The sequence below is a fragment of the Sceloporus undulatus genome, chromosome 2, assembly GCF_019175285.1.
Source record: "Sceloporus undulatus isolate JIND9_A2432 ecotype Alabama chromosome 2, SceUnd_v1.1, whole genome shotgun sequence".
Taxonomy (NCBI): Eukaryota; Metazoa; Chordata; class Lepidosauria; order Squamata; family Phrynosomatidae; genus Sceloporus; species Sceloporus undulatus.
The window spans coordinates 54,141,173-54,159,579 of record NC_056523.1 but is presented as its reverse complement, the minus strand read 5'-3'; the positions used below and the strand labels follow the sequence as shown (position 1 = coordinate 54,159,579).

Genomic DNA, 18,407 nt, shown 5'->3' with positions numbered 1-18,407 from the left:
GATTATATATAGGCAGGGATACTGTGTCTTAGTGATCTGGAAATGGAGCTGTGCAAAAGAATCTTGATCTTTTTCATGCATATACCTGCATTACATTATTATAGAACTTTGATAACACTTTAATTGCCAATATGACATCCTATGGCATCTTGTGATTTGTGAGACACTTATAATTCTTTGCCAGAAAGCTTTAGCGCTGTAATTGAAGGGGGTCCATGAGGGAATTCCAAGTATCGCACCAAATTACAGACCTCAGAATACTATACGATGGCACCACAACAATTAAAATGGTATCAAACAGCTATAATTGTGCAGTGAGGATGCAGCCCTTGTCTCTTATATATGCCTTCCAGTCCTGTTCAGGTCACTTTTGCAATTTAGCTACTGCTTTTGATGTCTATTGTGTCAGTGTCCAAAGTTTGTGTCTAATTAGGTATACAGTCACAATTTTTTCTTTGGTGTGCTGATTCATTCTTACTATTTCCTCTGATTAACAACCTTGTTTATGCATGTTTTACACATGAAACAGCAATACAGTTAGAAAGAGCTTCCTGATGAAATTATCTATTTGATGCATGGAGGTGAACTGTGTATGTGAGAGAGTGTGTTCCATTCACACTTTTCTCACTGTGTGCTTCAGTGTAAACATACAAAATTATAATGCCTGAAGAGGCCATTTATTGTTTTCTCTCAGTTGTCCTGTATGTTCTGTTGGATGGTCCAGCTCTACTTGGAGGAAAAACCTGTAGCTTCACCAAAGGAGTTCTCAGGTTTTCAAGGCTGAAGAGAAGGACACATTGGATTTTGTCTTTTTTTAACATAGCTTGATCCCTGTACATATTTCTTCCAAGCTCTTTGTAAGTCTAGTGTGTTTATAGTATATGCATTTGCTTTTTGTCAAAGTCTTGAATCTTTGGTGCTATAATCTATGGTGTTTCCTCCTTTATAGGCTTTAGATTTAATCTTATTTACAGCCAAGTTTCCCCACCACCTGAGGGGGATAAAGCCAAATCTTTCCAGCAAGCTCTGCTTGTAAGTTGCCAAGGATCTGCAACAGATGATAGCAATTACTCCATGCTTGCAATGGGAATAACTTTCCTCTATCAAACCAAGGATATGAAGCGTATGTGGAGGGCTAGTAGAAGAGATCAAAGTAAGTTGATTTGAGAAGAAAATCCCACTTTAGACGTTTCTCACAGTTAATTTTAAGCACAGACTATCATTCTGGTACAGCTGCTACAGCTGATTTCAGATACCTGCACTTGTTTGCTGATCAAGTTTTTTCCCTTCATAATGTCTTGTCTCCTACCTCCCTCAATTTCTGTTCACCTCCATGGCTTACTTGAGTGATTCTGGCCCACCCCCATTGGTGGTATTATCAGGCATGCAAGAGGGTGGGGTGGCCAAATGGAGGATGAGATTCTGAACAGCACCGTTCTGTGAGATTCTAAGTATCAGACCATGTTTTACACAGCATCCCATTCTCTAGCAGACTGGTTGGACATGATGTTGGTGCCTTATCTTCATGCTGACACACACTGGACATTAATAGAAATACATTGCTGAGGCACATGTGTAGAATTTCAAGCAGTCTCTCTAGCTCTTGCTTTAGATAGTCTATTGTGTGCTTAACCTTCTTAGAGGAGGTTTCCATGAGAAATGAATGTTTAACTCTTTGTTGGTTGGGTGGTTTTCAAATCATTTCATCTCAGCCAGCTTATTTTCTGACTAATTGTATTTGCATGCTTTGGTAGACTTGTATGTAAGTATTCTAGAATTTAAAAAAACCACTCAGAAATCACTGTATGAATAGCTGTGAAAATGACTTGAATGAATTCCCAGAAAGGTTGTGTGCATTAGGGAGGACATGGGCAGGATATCTGTCTGGAATTTATCAGGATGTGGTCCAATATACAAGATATGCATAATATATATATTTTTATGCAGTAGAATTATCTTATTAGTAGAACTTCTATGAATGGTAAGTTCCAGAAACTCATTCTGTAGGTCTCTGAGGAAATGAAACATACATTTTACTCATAACACTGCTGGTTATTCTAACAGTGTGTAGTACTAAGCATTTTTTGGGGGGTGGGCCACATTTCTTTCATTTTAATTTTGTTCCTCATTGGACTGGTAGTAATTGTTAAAGGGTTTTTTTTTTTTTTTTGGTACAGATGTGGTTGTTCCCACTGCAGTTTTTGGGAAGCCGGCCAGTAAATTAATATCTTTGTGGAATTTTATAAAATCTCTGATAATAGGTGAAGAATAGATAGTGATCAGAAAGAAAGAGGGTTTAGATAAGTACAAAGTAACATTATGTTTCTTCAGATAATTGAAGCAAAATCCAGATGTGGAAAACATGAACAGTGGCTGATCATGGAAAGTGGTGAGAACTGAAACACTTTCTTGTCTGATCTTCTGTAGCAGATTTCACACACACACACTTTCCAGTGTCAGTTCTCCCTGCAGAATATGACGGCTTTTAAGAAATGGTTCCAGAGAGAGGGGAAAATGTTCCAGCTATACTCGTGAATATTCCTGCTGTTGAATCCTATCTTTTGTCTTCAATCGCTTTTGATATATTTGGTTAGAAAATGTGGAAATGTGTCTTGCATTTATTTCAGACCTATTTCTTGTTCGGTACATACTGTTCATATTTTCAAATATCAATGCTAATATACTTCGAAGATATAATGTTGCTTTCATTAAGACACGATGGCTTATTTATTGTTATATCGCCCACTGGCAACTTCTGTACCTGCTTCTCATTCCAAGGTCTCCTTGGTAAGCACTCAGTTTCAGGTAGTTGGATTTCATGACTGCGGAGCTATGGCACAGGCAGCCAGTCATACTTTATGGTCTCTCTGTCTCCCTCTCTTTTTATACAGTAGGCACTTGTTATCTGCTTAGGTTTGGTTCCAGGACCCTCTGTGGATACGAAAACCTGTGGATGCTCCAGTCCCATAATATAAAGTGATGTAATAAAATGGTGTTCCTTATAAAATCAAGGTTTGCTCTTTGGAATTTAAAAAAAAAATTTTTTTTCAAACTGTGGATGGTGGAATTGGTTTCTCCTGAATCCATGGATATGAAGGGATGACTGTATAAAGATATAAAGTAGAAGATCAGGAAGCACCTGCTATATAATATGAGCTGTTATGTAGTTCAGTAGTGAATGGTAGTCAAATGACACTACGAATACTGAAGGTGGAGAACCCAGCAGATGTTGGTGTGTATGAGAAATGTCCTGTGTATGTGTATACAAAGCGGTGTAGTGTATGCACAACCATTTTAGTTCACCAGCCTTGATGACTTGCAACTGAAATAGGAGAGTAAAAAAGGGGCTTCATCCATGGATGCTCCTGGTTTCTCTTTCCCTATACTATTTTGGACCAAACCATGATAATCAATATTAGTCCCAAATCAGCTGTGCTTTCAGGGAGCAAAATCTCAGCATGTTCTCTTTCATTCTGAAGTTACTCCTGACACTTAAAATTCATCATAGGGCCACTATATATTTTTTAAAAATATCTTCAATTGGAGAAAAATTTAAACTGATCCAGGTTTCCTCCTGATAGAAGACTGATTGTCGTGGATTTCTCTTCCATGAGATTTTCCTCATTACAGCCATCAAGGCAGAATTCTGTTTTCATGATCAACAGTATTGGTTGATATGAAGGTTTCTAGTAAGAGGTGGCTGCTATTCCCTGAGAATTGAGGGGGGGAAGAGTTTACTAATCCCTCTTGAGCAGAATACTCCAAGTTGTTCATGTGTAATGACTTTCAGTCCCTCTGGACTTCACCCAGATTAGAACTGGTGATTTAAAGATGCAGAGCTCTTGATCCCATTTGTAGCCACCTGAGCTATCCTGACCCATTATTTTCTTCAAAGAGATTTATAAATAATTTTCGTAGGCAGCCATGCTTTACACATCTGAGGCAAAGTCCAGAAATTTGAAGTTGAATGCTTAATTTTCATGGTAATGATTCCAGCAGAAAGAGTAACTTCTTCCATGTCCCAATTAAAGCAACACCATTAGCCATATCCCTGCTGCAATAATAAAATAAGTTTGTCATTACAGGTTCTTTTTCTGGTGTTAATGAGAAATCTGTTAAAGTGCCTCCAGGGAAGGAAATGTTAATAGTCTTGGATTCCTTTGTTTGGAGCCTGAAAAAAGGTTACCTGGTTATATTCCAGTGCTACATGGAGGCCTCAGGGTATCCTTCAAAGAAGTTTTAAGAGGAACAGCTGAGAATTCAGGAAAGGTTTTCTGGATAATATGAAGAACACAAGAAATGGCTTTATATAAAGCTTATCTAGTTCAGTGTTGCTTATTTTGATAGAAAGCCTGATGTAGAAAGCTCGCTGATCATGGTCTTTCTAAACTTTACCATTAGAGATCCTTTAACTGGAAATGCCAGGGCTTGAACTTGGGATGCTCTGTATGTAAAACATGGTCTACCAGTGAACTATGAGCCTTACCATAGATTATTGTGCAGTTGATTCACATGGCCTGAATTAATATGGTAAATGTTTCTAGTTTCCTGGTCAGATTGCAGTCATAGTTGAATGTGTGTGGAATCATGTTTATAGAAGCCTGTACTTGTGGACATTGGAACTAACGTAGTCTTAGGTGGTATTTTTATGCTGCCACACATATCATAAGATACAAAAGAAAAATTCTGTACTTTTAAAATGGTTTACAGAAAAGATACATTTTACCCTTTTTCACACTGACATTCTATCTTTTCTACAGCTATTGAAGGTATAGGGACACTGTGTTTCTTATAATTTGTGAACATAAGTGTCATAAATGTAAGCTTTCTAGTCATAAATCATCCTATCACAACAAAAGCAGAATTTGACTAGTAGTCAATGAAAATTCAATAATGCTACTTTTCTAAATTGTCCTGCAGGTGTTGCCCTTGAGCTGTGGTGTTCACATTCAGAGTTTAGCTACTGTATTTCCTTTTTTAAAATAAAGGCTGCAAAACTGGCTGGAATTTGAGGCTAACAGTCATTCCTTACCAGTAGTCCAGAGAGTCAGCACTTACTTTTGAAATTCACATCTTGTTTATATCGTCAGACACTGGTATGGACAAATAAACCTTTGACACTTTGTAGGGTGCTTGATACATTATGCTTTTCCTATATAGGCGGAACAATTTCCACATAATGATTTGTGAAGTGTTTTATTTTCCTTCTAGTACATGAGCCTACTCATCTGCTCAGTAATTGCTTGTCTTTTGTGCACACAATAAAATAAACTAGAATGCTTCACTTCACAGTTGATCATCTACCAATGTGCTTTTCTCCATGCAGGAAAACAACTGTGGTCTTCAAACATATGTCAGTTTATTTAAAAAGAATATTTATGTACTGTTGTGGTTATGTGACTTTAAGTTGAGTCTGACCTATTCAGCAGTTTTCTTGGCCAGATTTAACCAAACAAGGTTTGCCATTGCCTTCCTCCAATGCTCAGAGAGTGTGACTTGTCTAAGATCACCAGTGGGTTTCCATTGCTGAGCAGGGATTCAGACCCTTTCAAACCACTATACAGTGCTACCTCGGGTTACGAAATTAATTCGTTCCGCCGCTCCGTTCGTAACCCGATACATTTCGCAACCCGAAAAGGCTTTCCGTTAGCGCTGGAAAGCCGCTAGCCGCGCTTTGCGTTTGAATTTCGCGCCGAAATAAATTTCGTAACCCGAAAAAAAAACATCGTATCCCGGAACAGTTTTTTCCAATCTAACTTTTTCGTATCCCGGAAATTTCGTAACGCGATCAATTCGTATCCCGGGGTACCACTGTACCATGTTGACTTTCATCCTTTAAAATATCGCCCTTTGTTTTAAGATACTAGGCCAGTTTAGGAAATGTAATTTTAAAACTCATAATGCGAGCATATCAAATTATAACTGGAGGTAGAAGATACAAAAGCAAACCTGAAACCCCAGCCACCTCTTAGGAGAACTTCAGCAGTGTATTCCGGGATGGCAGGAGATTAAACTAGATTACGCTTGGGGTATCTTCCGACTCTGTGGTTCTAGTTACCTCACCACCAGTTCTCTTAAACCAAGTTACAAGGCCTGAGCCAAAAAATAGGTTTTGACCTGACACTGAAAATAATATAATGCTGGTTCCAGTTGAATTTCATAGCAGGGCTTCACATAGTCAAAGTGTCAAAACAAGGACCCCATGTTAACATGGCTAAATTTGTGATGCCTTCCCTAAGACAGTTTGAAACATTTGAGGGGCCTCTAGTGAAGAACCTCTTGGGCTGGTTAGTTGAGGCTAGGTTTGTCTCCATTGACCACTTTATGCAAGATTTGTTGTTATTGTTATTGTGTGCCTTCAAGTCGTTTCTGATTTATGGCCATATCATGGGGTTTTCTTGGCAGGTTTCTTCAGAGGGAGTTTGCCATTGCTATCCTCTGAGACTGAGCGAGTGTCACCCAGTGGGCTTCCATTGCCGAGATGAGATTTGAACCCTGGTCTCCAGAGTTGTAGTCCCACGCTCAAATCACTGCACCATGCCAGCTCCCTTTGTGCAAAATACTGGATTCTTATATTGTCTAGATTTCACAGTAGGCAGTGCCTAAATTCCACATTGAATTTCAGGTAATCGATTTGGTTGCCTGACGTACTAGGTTTTGAATATGCAGAATGCCTTTCCTGTAAGATAAACATTGCAGTTTCAGTCTTCTGAACATAAGGCTTCTGTGCAAGCTTCCTAGATATAATTGAAATGCATTTCTTTCTGGCTGTAGCACTTTTTTGATTTTTATTTGTTTTGTTTCATGTGAAAGGATTTGACAAATCCTTCATTAGTGATGGATGTACCTCTTCCTAGGCTGATCCGTTTTCTTGTCTTCAGAACATTTTTTGTTTTGCCAATTGTGGGATATATTCCACTGGGTGGCAGTAGAATTCTAACCTGGAACTTATCTTTCCAAGCAAAGCATCTGAATGACATCTTAAATCCTTTTGCATACCAATGAACCACCTCAAAGTCTTGTCTGGTGTTAGGTTCTCTAGGGCTTCTGGTGCTGTAAAGTATGTTGTATTTTTCATCCAAATGGAGGCCTCTTGTACAGTTCTGACAATCCATCTTTCTCTTGTGCAGTTTTACACTTATTGGCATAGGTTTATTGGTGTCCTGATCTGCAAGCTCCACTCAGGCCAGCAGTGTCCCTGCTGCCATGCTGTATGATTTGTCAAAACAGGGCCCTTTCTGGGAGAAAGGTGGCATAGAAATCAAATAAATAAATAAAATAAAACAAAAGAAACTCAAATGGATTATTGGGAAAAGTTGGGATCAATTTTATAACTGGCCAAGGGACTTGAAAGAACTAGAAAAATTAGTGGAAGACAGGGAGTCTTGGGGATGTATCATCCACAGGGTCACCTTGAGTCGAGATTGACTTGGGGGTGGTTAACAACAATGAATGGGTTTTAGTCATACGTTTAGATTGCCCAGACACTTTTGTCTATGTTGTATCCTGCCACAAACCTTGGGGACAGGCGAGAAATAACTAAACAAAAAAATAATAGAGCATTAATTAACCTTTTCAGTTTTTCACCTTAAGAAAATAAGCTGATTTCCTGTAACATTAGATTTTCTTTGTTTGTTAACTTAAATACATTTTCTTGAGTGTTGACCTTTCTTGCTGGTCTTGGGCCCTTTACCCATCCATCTTAAGAATGGCTGTTTTAGAATGTATATGGAAAGCGGGTTTGTTTGGTTTTAAATGTTACCATGTTGAATTTCGATGCAGAGGTCTTTTAGTTTGCATTCATGGAACATGATGCTAGCATACCTGGGAGTAAGAAGGAGAATTGCAGGTACAACAGAAAATATTGTGATCAGTTAAGGCTATTAATGGCATTTATCTACCTTATTTGCTAAGGTGTTCTTAAACTTTATGGTGAATCTCTTACATTAAAAATAGAGTGTTAAAAGATTCCTAGAAAAATAAGACAGAATAGAGATCTGGTTTCTTCTTGAAGGTTTAATGTCTTCTGAGCCTGCTGTAAACAGTAAATAAACAAACAAAAAACAAATAAAATTTGGTGGAGTCAGTGCTAAAAGGGAGAGGTTCTTCAGAGCTAAAAGTGGCAAAAGGAGATGGTTCCCTTAAAGATCCTCACAACAGACAATCTAAGAAATGAATCCGGCATTCTCTTGCACTGTTTTAATTGGCTAGGGGTGGGAGGTTAGGTTGCCATTTTGCCTCCTGATCCTAGGAAAACAAATAGGGAATCTTGTGAGAGTCAGGAAGAACCTTGAACCTTGAGCCTTTCCTGGCAGCTGTCTTGAGTTATTTAGGTTGTCCCTGCCTTGTCATTAGGTCAGTTCTCAAGCATATATCTGATTTCTATGCCTTTTTTTGTGTAATTGTAAGCTTCCTTCTTCTTCATTTTGCCACTGGTCAAGAGTCTCTATATCTTCAATTCTTATATGCTGAATTTGACCCACACCTCAGTTTCTGATTCTCTGATATCACTGTTTTCTGTCTATGCCAAATAACCTGTTTGTAATGTATGCTGAGAAAATCCCCAGTGTTCTTGTTAGTCTTGCACTCTTGGATGGTAAAAGAGGATTGATTGATTGATCGTTGTTGTTGTTGTTGTTGTTGTTGTTGTTGTTGTTGTGTGCATTCAAGTCATTTCTGACTTACAGCATCCATACAGCAACCCTATCACAGAATTTTCTTGGCAGGAATTGATCAGAGGGGGTTTGCCTTTGCCTTCCAGTGAGGCTGAGTGAGAGATTGTGACTAGCCCAAGGTCCCCCAGTGGGGTTCCATGACTAAGTAAGGATCAACAACCAAAGTAAAAAAATAAAATAAAAGGAGCAGTGGATTTTCTAAATAGTGAAATGAGCTAGTGAAGAATGAGCATTGGAGGAAAAATTGATTACAAGCATCTGGAAATTCAAGGAAGGAAGGGAACAAAAGCAGAATAAAATCAAGCTTAAACAGAAAATTGAGAAGAAGAAATAAAGAAAATAACCCAAGTAAGTCATAAATGTTTCTGACTGCATTCCTGCTACAGTACTGTCGCTGATATGGAGACATTCCACGTCATTTGGCTACTGTAAATGCTATAGCCAGATGTTATAGTCTCCAGTGGCTCTATATAGATATGGCAACATAGAGGCTTTTGGAGTGCGTTACAAATTTAGTATATACCATTGTTGTCTCTAAACCTATATTGTCTTCTTTGAGTGGGAACAGCTCTCTAGGCTTTTTGGCAGAGGTCTTTTCAGCCCAGTTATCTATAGTCTTCCTAACTGGAGGTGATAGGGTTCAAATTGTGTCCTTGCCATTAAAAGTTAGATGGAAAGGTGGTAGACCAACAATCCACAATGCTAGAGACATTTTATAAATCCAGGAGGCTGCAGTTGGCAAAAGAGAGAGGAAATGAATAAGCAGAGATATTTTAGTGGCACATGTATAGTGTCCATAGTCTCTTCCTCCCTTGGGGATCCTATTTAAAATTTACTTATTCCCAGTGGTGGTAATGACTTGCAACAGAAGCTTCATTCATTGAGATCAAGGAGGTTGATGTGGCTGGGTAAAGAGCCTACACTGTGAATCAACGACTGGGTGCAGTGATGTACAGTGAATACTGAAATATCTTGACCTAGACTGACATAAAATAGCTACCTTTAAAAAAAAAGCCCTTTCATATGATCTGGCTGCTCTGAACAATATACTCCTATCAAGATCATAAGACGAGGGTGATTTTGTTGATTTGCTTGAGTGGCTGTGGGTTCCTTGGGGAAGAACTATATCCCATATTGTCTGTCTCTTTGGCTAGAAAAGGAAACCAGAGTTAAAGAAACCACTTTAAAGGTTTAGCTAAGATTAATTCTGGCTGCATAACTGTCACCTATAATAACCCTAATGTGCAGCATCCTAAAAACTCTTAATTGGCCTTAGTGTTGGCAGGCCTTTCAAGCCCAACAGAATCTCTAGCATTCAGCAGCTTTTATGGAGGAAACTAGCCAGAGAGTCAGGAAAGATGAAATGGCTGCTTTATAAATTCTGACTGACCTTGAGAGTCCTCATTTTAACAAGCAGGCAAACCCTGTTGAGAGCTGATCTTGATGAGAGCAAAAGGGAAAAGGGGCAAGATCAGGTGTGATTATTTTGGGAAAGAGAAGAACTTTCAGGGATTTGATATCAGAGAAGGCTCAAAGCATCTGCATGTTATCCATTGCTTGTTTTTAGTCTCCCTTTCATCCTAAAGGGGCATAAGATTTCTATCAAGCAGCAAAATACACACCGTATTAAAGTAGATCATTATACCCACAACACTGAGACTGAGAGAGGGAGAGAGAGAGAAAAATGCTGTACTCCTGTAAATAATATTTTTCTGTTGTTTTATTAAATCAATTTCAGTTTGATGGTATCCTCAAGGGATCTTGGTTCTACCCCAAATCAGTATGCTCTGTTGATTTGTTCAACTACTATAGGTTGAGCTGCTCTTACCTTGAATTCCAAAATTCAACATACTGTATTCCAAAGCGCATTTTTTTCCCCCATAGGTGTCTGAGATAGTGGCACCTTTGCTTTCTGATGATTCAACATACATAAACTTTGTTTCATGCACAAAATGATTAAAATATTGTATAAAATTACTTTCAGGGTATGTCTATAAGGTGTCTACGAAACATAAATTAATTTTATCTTTAGACGGGTCCCATCTCCAAGATACCTCAATATGTACGTATATGCAAATAAGATATTTTAAAGTCCAATAAAATAAAATAAATAAATATGTAATCAAAAACACTTCCAGTCCCATGCATTCTGCATTGGAATGTATATCTATGTTGCTTATGAGGGTTATGAAGGGATAGTCCCTCTTTCATTTCTCAATAGCTGATGGAAATCTACACACATGCAACAGATTATGCTGAACATTACTCAAACTTGGTTTGTGGTAAACCCATGTCACTAAATGGTGGCATATTGTATGATACAGTAAAGACTGAATCCAAAATGTTCATTCTTGTTTTCTTCCTGATATTACATCACTGGCCTGCGGTGGGATGCAGGAAGGGTAATTAGGCAAAAACTAACTGACAGAAATGAATACAAGAATTGTCATATGTGTTATCAGGAGGTGGTTTGTTGCACAGGCATCCAATTATATATTGAAAAGCCAGTAGTACTTATTTGGTCTATTTCAGTCTGTAGATGGTGATCTACTTTATTAAGTCAAAAAGAGTGACCAGGGAAATACAGCCACCGGCATAACTTGGTGGTGTGAATTTACTCCTTGCACTAGGATCATGGGACCTAATACTATTTTACACTCCAAAGAATATGATATCAACACTTAGCTTTATTCTCATAATGTGTTATCTATTTCTTGTGCATTCCTTTTTATTTATGAGTGAGCAAAAGGGCTATAAGTCAACAGGCAGTTTGAAGGCACACTCAGGAAAGAGGGAGTGCAGAGGTATTACTAAGAAAGGCTATCAACAAGAGTAATATAAGCTTTTTTTAAAAAAAAAATAGATATCTTGCACTTTAAATCTCACTTTATCATTAATATGAACAAAATTAGTTAAATACAGAGTAGATCTTCATCATGTTTTGGAGGACCAAAATGTAAACGGCTGTCAGGGCATAACTCTTTTGCCACAAGCTGCATCTCTTCTGTATTCTTTTGGATTTGGAGGTGTAATAGAAGTTTCTTCAAAATGAGTACTTCTATGAGTTTTTTCAGATTGTTAGCCTGGCACTTTGGAATAAATACTAAATCCTCTTTTTAAAATGAAATGGTTGAAAAAAAATTATTCCATTAAGTAATTTCAGTACTGCATAATTATCAACAGCGACAATGCTCGTTCTGCTTTAATTATCACATAGTAGCGCAACCCCTTGAGGAAGATTTGTCTTTGTGCAGGATGTTTCAGCAGAGATAAGCATGCTACAACACTGCCACACTTTAGATTTTACCTGAATTCCTAGTCAGTTGTTGGTTAATGCACACAGGCAACTGGGAGGGTCTCATGTTAACACTACTAATGCAGCACGGAATGAAGAAGGGTTAGGAAAGGGCAAGGGAGAATATTTATTGAACAGCACTGCAGAAGGCAGTTAGAAAGTGGCAGAGATATTACATTAGAAAAAGAGATTGAAGTTACAGAAATTGGGAGACGGTCAGACAGTAGCAACACTGAAAAATGATTTTCCAACCAGTTCTACTGCTTCCAGAGGGATGTTTGAAAATGTAGTGGGCACAATAGGCAAGCTGCTATGAAGACATCCATTTCCTCAGAGCAAAGATTTTCGCAGAACTTTGGACATTGTTTTAGTGTTCTGGATTTTAGCTCTTGCTCTCTGATCATATTGGGTTATGTGTTTAAAACTACTGTATATACACATAGACATATACTCATGTATAAGTCTAGAAATTTAGGTAAAAAAATTGACCCCAAAAACCTGAGTAGACTTCCATGAGTCAATGTAGGTATTGTATTTTAACTCTTATTTTTTAAAAAGGGAAACATCCCCTGGTGAAAGGAAAGAGTGTAATTTGTTCTGGAAGCACCAACCTCCCTCTATTCTCTCATCCATCCAGCTTTTAAAGTAAGCACAAAGTTATGTCTGCTGGAATTTTGTAAGTTCTTTGGCATTGTTTTACTTTGCTTCATCATTTTGATCCTTTGTTACATGCCCCTAAGTTTTACTCTCAACATATCCACGGGTCATATAAAAATCCATAATTTTGGCCCCAAAACCTGCCCTCGACTTATACATGAAGTCAACTTATAGTTGAGTATATATGGTATTTGTTTTCACAGTGATAATCACTTTGGAGTATGTTTCATGCTGAGAGGTGTGCTATTAATAAATTAAAACTCCTTAAATAACTGGAGATATAATTTTTTTCCTTATGAACTGCAGTGAAGCCATTCAGGCTTTACCCTCCTGAGCTGGTGCAAATCCAAGACTAGTTAGTGAGTGTGGGCATTATTCTTGACCTGTGCAAATGACTAAATAAATGGAGAGGATATAATTGGGATCATGTCAGCTGGCCTCATTGTTGACAGTGATAATGTGATCAGCTATTCTGTATTATACTACATGTGCATCTTTCCCCTGAAAATCTGAGAATATTGATGGTACTTGGAGAACTTCCACAGTGCATCCCGTGCTTCATAGTTCTGTACAAAATTAATTTGTGGGAGTCAAGGGACTGGGACTTAGTTCTTTCTGGGTTCTACTTCCAACAAAGGCAAAACATTCTCATTGGGCTTGCATTTGGTGGGTTTTACTAATACAGCACATAACGGTGTTTCCAGATGTAGTAGTCCAGAGGCTTCTTGAGAAATTCAGTGTTCTCTGCCTAAGGAAGGGGTAGGTAATCTCACCCAGGACAGAAGTATCTTGGATCTGAAGGAGTTTCTTTTTCTGCTGCTAATGGAGTTTAAATTTTGTTGCCTGGATTTTATGACTCTTTGTCTGCCGGAACACACATGGCCAAAAAGAGGAGTGGCCTTTGCATATATGTATAGCCCTCCAGGCCATCTGGAGAACAGCAAAAACATCACCTTTATGAAAAATAGGCCTGTGACTCTAACATTGCCATTGTTTTTTCTTCTGTATGGTTTTTAACACCTTTGCCTGATGAAGAACCCAGTGGAGCGTTGACAGTTTGCATAATATATTTTGTGCATTTTTGGTTGTCCCAGTAAGGGTATCACTGTTTTGTGGATTTTAGATGTTTATGTATTTTGCTGTAAGGCTACCCCTAAATATGTTTTCTCTGTGTTAATAAACCCTTTCTGAAGTCATTTGCACAAGACAGACCCTTCCCTGAGGTATTAAGTACCACTTCCCCATGGCTAAGGAATATACAGCTAACTTGTTGCTCATTTACTGGTCCCAAGGCCAAGGCCATAGTTGTGGGGTAGGAAGTGAAGGAGAGGAGAAGCAAAGCAACTTGTCCTAGCTTGTCCAAACTTTGTAATCTTCCTGCTACTAGTCACCATTTCAGGAATGGGGATTCCTGTCTGTACTGAAAGGATTGCATTCCCTTGAAAGGATTGTGTGGCAGTTTGGAAGTGCTTTAGGACCTGGCATTGCTCCTGATCTACTGTGGCTGCTGTAGCCAGGAATGCTTTTTGCCCAGCTTCAATGGGTTTGCCAGCTGTGCTGCTTCTGGGAAAAGACTGCTGTTGCCACAGAGATACATGCTTTGGTGATCTTCCAATTAGGTTGCTGCAAGGTTCTTTACATGAGGCTGCCATTGAAGAGTGTTTAGAAATTGTACCTGGTGCCAAATGCTAACTGATAACAATGGCCAGGATGTTTTCTTGCATACTACTTTCAACTCAGAACATATTCAACCTGCCTTCTGTCGATTCCTTTGACATCTGATTTATTTCTGGAGTTCAGTTAAAAGGGCTAGTGCTTGCCCATTAAGCCCTAAACATATAAGAGCAGAATATTTTAAAGACTGTTTATTTGCTTCTGAGCTGGTCTGTAGGTTGCAATGATCTTTTAAGTATTTAATCACCAAATCTTACTGTCGTCCCTCTGTATCCACACATCCTTTATCCATGGATTCAACCATCCATGGCTTGAAAATACTTTAAAAAATCCAAATGGTAAACCTTAATTTCCCTATTTTGTATAAGGGACACCATTTTACTGTGCCATTATATTTAATGGGACTTGAACATCCATGAATTTTGGTATCCATGGAGGGTCTTGGAACCAAATTCCAGAGGATACCAAGGATCCACTGTACTTGGATAGGGGGACAGGCAGGGCCTTTGTGGGCCTAGCCCTGACTTAGGTGTGGGGAAGAAGGAGCCAAGGACCATAGCAAATAATACATAGACAACTGCGTTGGAAGTGAAATGGTCTCAAGTTTTTATCGATATTACAGATGCACAGGTTGTCAAGGCATGAGGCCTGGATCCAAGATGGAACCAGGCCTTGAAAGACCCAGAGCTTTTGACCTGACCTGGCCTCCTGATTAGGGGTAGGAGATAGCAAGGCAAAGGCAACCAGGAAGTTACTTGGATGTACTGCCATGATGTAGTTCCTTTATTGCCTGGACTTGGGCAAGTCACAATCTTCCATCTGGATGTTAGCCAGTATGCCTCCTCCCCAGTGCTCACAAGGGAATTCCTCCTGTGGGAAAGAGAAGTTTGAATCCCAGCTCTTACCACAAATTGCACCCTGCTTCATGCCACACTGTCAAAGTTGGGACAGCGTAACACATAGGAGCAAGCATAAGCCATACTCCAGCAACCATATAAATCTAGGATGGGAGGATAGGAAGACAGCCCATGTTGGAATGCCTTGCCAAGTAGGCTTGCTATGCATAGGTATTTCCCAGGCAGACCTAACTCAAGATCTGATTCAAGGTCCAGTAACTGGGAAGTAGCTGCTGGTGTAGCTGCTGATTGGCTGATTCTTCCTGCAAAATGATGCAGGGGACCTGGGAAGAAGATGCTGTGTCAGAAGTGGGGATGGCCCCTCTGTTCTTCCTTGCCTGCAAATCAGTCCCAGGTAAGTGGATCTTGTGGCTTTCTGTGATAGCATCCCATTTATGGTATTCCCGCTCAAAAGAGGATGAACTGGTGCCATCCTAGATAACTTTTAAAGAAAGGAATTAAACAACATTGATATTATTCTTAACTCATAATACTTTTTATTTTAATGTGGCTTGAACTTTAAATTTTAATAGAGTTTTAACTTGACTTAGCCTTGGTGCTTAACTTTCATTCTGTTATTTTTTTTATTGTGCTTTGTAAACCTTATTGGATGCCTTTGTTAGGGGTGAAAGGTTATACTGAAATGTCTTTATTAAAAAAGAAGGGGGACTGTGATGAATGTGGAAGTAGGGAATGAATGATGACTGTATGAGTCCCTCTGTCTAGAGTGTAGGAAAATGTTTTGTATTTCCAGTATTGTCATCCCCCGTTCAGCAACCATGTTTTTAAATCTTTCCTTTGCTTCTGAGTATTTTTATAACTTGAACCAAGTTGATGCCATTTTTTCCCACTGTCTGTAAAATAAGGATGATCATCAGAAGCACTAACCCTTTGAATCTCTTGTAAAGCAGTTTTAGATTGCCAAATGGAAAATAATGTTTCTAAACATTTATACAAATCTCTATAGTACACATAAAAAAACACTTAGTGCTCTGTGATACCACAAATGATGGAGGGGATGGATATCAAGGGTGCTTGTCAAGTATGAATCTACTGCTGGGATTTCTTTTCTCTTTTGAAAACCCAGGCAGCAGATTTTTGTTGTTGTTTTTAAAAACTTCCAGACTGATTGGCCAATAGCTAACCTTGACATTTAGCACAGCTGTCAGCTTGAGTCACTCCATCTGGGTGCAGTATCTTTTTGACTGCTTAGGAAAACCCAGGAGACCAACAAATCAGACTTATTTCTAAAGCTTTGTGAGACAAAGAACTTGAAGAAATAACACAGGTGAACCTGCCTCTCTTGGTCTTTTCTTCCTCTCCCCACTCTACCTCATGCATGATACTTTTATAATGCTTTGTCTTTTTGTTGCCACTTTGAGTGGATGTGAATACAGTATGGAGAGACAGGAATGTAAATATTTCGAAACTAAACAATTAATTAATTTAATGTATATATTAATTAATTTAATTAATGTGAATAATGTCAAGTGACTTCAGATGCCAGAACTGAAGCACTCTTCAAATAGAATGGTGTTAAGTCTAACCCCAGACCCAATTCTTCACTGAAATGCTTGCTAAGGAAGTAGGAATGCACTGACATCACCTTAGGAGTTTCCATTTTGCAAGTTCTAGTTTTGACTCCGGTGACACTGAATTCTTATCAGTACTTGCCTGAGAGGTAGAAACAGGTGGCACAAGGTCTACTCTGCATTGCAGAAATAATGAAATTTAACACCACTTTAACTGTCATGGCTTGATGCTGTAGAATTCTAGAATTTGTAGTTTGTTGTGGCACCAGAGCTTTCTGACAGAGAAGGCTAAATATTTCACAAAAGTACAAATCCCAGATGTCCATAGTATTGAGCCATAGTTAAAGCAGTGTTAAAATGCATTAACTTTGCAATGCAGATTAGATCACAAGTATTCCCTCCTCAGTGGAATCAGTAGGGGTGTACGGTGTGTGGTCTGCACTGGGTGATACCCCAGAAGAGGGTGACACCCTGTTGGGAGCCCTCCTACTGTAGGGTGAGGAGGGCTGAGCATGCCACTCCTGGCTTCACCCCATCAGCGAAGGCAAAGGAGAGGGCTGAGTGCACCATTTTGGCTGCCCCAGCCTCCCTGGCAGCCCCCCCCCCCACAGTAGGTGACACCAAGGGTGGGGAGACCACTGTCCCTCCTTCTTTTTCCAGGAAGAAAAGGAGTAGATTATTTTGTTTTACACCTTGTGAATGTTCTGTTTGCTTAGTCATAGCCAATGATATATTTGTATGTTACATTTTGCACTATGCATCATGTTCAAAGTAGTTCATACACAGAGAAAATGCTTTGTGTTTTCAGCCATAAATGCAATTCTATCTCTTTTTCCTATCTGTGCCCCTTTTATAAGAGGGTTCTCAGCTTTGCAGAGAAGCCACATAGTCTGCCACAAATGGATCTGGAAATCCACGAAAAAGGTACATAGCAGTCCAGGGTAATGTTTTTCAGCTGCTGACACCTGTTGCAGCAGAGCAGGGAAAACAGACCCAGTCCTCCATTATACAGGCATATCTCAATTAACAAAATCCTAAGTAATGTGGGGCTGCTGAAAGAAAAAAGATGCCTTCAGGTGCTCTACAGAAGGTTCAAAATATTTTCTTTTACTTATGCAAGGTTTACCTGACTTGGTTGTTTGATTTCACGTGTGTATAATGTTAGTTTTTAATAAAATGTCTGTTAAAGCATGTTGAACTGCTCTTCTTGTTTGTGGTGTAGGAACCTATACCCATTCTTGTCATGTTATTTCTGATTCTGGTACCAAGTTATCTGGTAAAGGGGTAATGCACTGGAACACAGAGGAGAAGACTGAGAGGTGAGATGGTAACTATCTTCAAAAGTTTAAAGTGTTAGCATGTAGAAGAAGAAGCAAGCTTGTTTTACTGCTTCTCCAAAGTATAGGACTTGAACACTGATGTCAGGGGAGAAGGTTTCAACTAAACATCAGCAAGAACCCTGTCATAGTAAAAGGGATTCATTTGTTGAACATGTTAGTGCTGTGGTACAACCATGTCCACACTCAGGAGACTGCCAGCCAGGAAGATGAACACCACGCTTGAGTCTGGAAGTAGTTCACTGCTGAGGTTCTTCTGAAGAGGCTTTTAATCTTAGTTGCAGCAAATATTTACAATCACGATACAGCGATATTTACACGAACCAGCATAATGCTCTGTA

At 39.0% G+C, this 18,407-nt stretch overlaps 1 protein-coding gene across 2 annotated transcripts in view; it reads left to right on the top strand.

Moving 5' to 3' along the window:
• CHCHD6 (coiled-coil-helix-coiled-coil-helix domain containing 6) overlaps positions 1-18,407 on the top strand; it is a 306,582-nt gene that overhangs the window by 53,573 nt on the left and 234,602 nt on the right. The window lies entirely within an intron of this gene.